The sequence below is a fragment of the Octodon degus genome, unplaced genomic scaffold (assembly GCF_000260255.1).
Source record: "Octodon degus isolate 3935 unplaced genomic scaffold, OctDeg1.0 scaffold00106, whole genome shotgun sequence".
In the NCBI taxonomy this organism is placed as follows: Eukaryota; Metazoa; Chordata; class Mammalia; order Rodentia; family Octodontidae; genus Octodon; species Octodon degus.
The window spans coordinates 1,724,338-1,725,863 of NW_004524682.1; positions in this window are offsets into that span (position 1 = coordinate 1,724,338).

Here is a 1,526-nt window from a genome sequence, read left to right on the forward strand (position 1 = left end):
AGAGGAAAGAAAAAATTCAAATACAAGCAATAAGGAATGAAAAGGGTGTAATTACCACAGACTCGATGGAAACTCTGAAGATTATCATTAGCTACTATGAGAATCTTTACTCTCATAGAATAGAAGACACATACGAAATACACAGATTCCTAGAAAGGTATAAATTGCCACAACTGAATCGACAAGATATAGGAACTCTAAAAAGCCCAATAAGAGACAATGAAATACGAGATGTAATAAAAAATCTACTGACAAAGAAAAGTCCAGTTCCGGATGGATTAACAAATGAAATCTACAAGAAATTTACAGAATATGTAGTCCCTATACTCCTGAAACTCTTCCATGAAATTGAAAAGGAAGCAAGCCTCCCAAAATCATTCCTGGAGTCAAGTATTATAATGATACCAAGACCAGGGAAAGATGCAACTAAAAAAGAGAACTACCGGTCAATCTCCTTCATGAACATAAATGCCAAAATCCTCAAAAAAATCCTGGCAAATAGGATACAGCAAATCATTAAAAGATCATACACCATGACTGGATAGGATTTTTCCCAGGGGTGTAAGAGTGGTCCAATATTCAAAAATCTATAAATGTAATACACTATATCAATAGAGTGAAAACTAAAAACCACATGATCATCTCCATTGATGCAGAAAAGGCTTTTGACAAAGTCCAACACTCATTCATGTTCAAAGTCCTACAGAAAATTGGAATAAATGGCCTCTACTACAATCTGGTAAAAGACATTTATGATAACCCAACAGCTAATGTAATTCTAAATGGTAAAAAACCTGAAATCTTTTACTCTTAGATCTGGTACAAGATAAGGATGCCCTCTATCACCACTTCTATTCAACATAGTTCTGGAATCATTAGCTACAGCCATTAGACAAGAGAAAGAAATAAAATCGATAAATATAAATAAAGAAGCAGCTAAATTATCTTTATTTGTAGATGACATGATACTTTACATGGAAGACCTAAAAAACTCCACCAAGAAGCTACTAGAGTTAATACAGAAATTCGGTAGCATAGCAGGTTATAAAGTCAATACCCAAAAGTCAATAGCATTAATTTACATAGATAACAAGAACACTGAGTGGGAAATTATAGAAACAATATCTTTTTCAATAGCACTGAGGAAAATGAAATACTTTGGAATTCGTCTAACTAAAGAAATCAAAGATCTTCTCAAGGAAAATTACAGTACTCATAAAAAAGAGATCGTAGAGGATTTCAGAAAATGGAAAGATGTTCCGTGCTACTGGATAGGAAGAACCAACATTGTGAAGATGGCCATACTCCCAAAATTGCTGTATAGATTTACTGCAATTTTTATCAAACTACCACCAACATACTTCGCAGAGCTACAGAAATAATGCCTAAAATTTATTTGGAACCAGAAAAGACCTAGAATATCAAAGGCAATCCTGGGCCATAAAGACAAGGCAGGAGGCATTACAATTCCTGACTTGAAATTATACTACAAGGCTACTGTGATAAAATCAGCATGGTACTGGCAA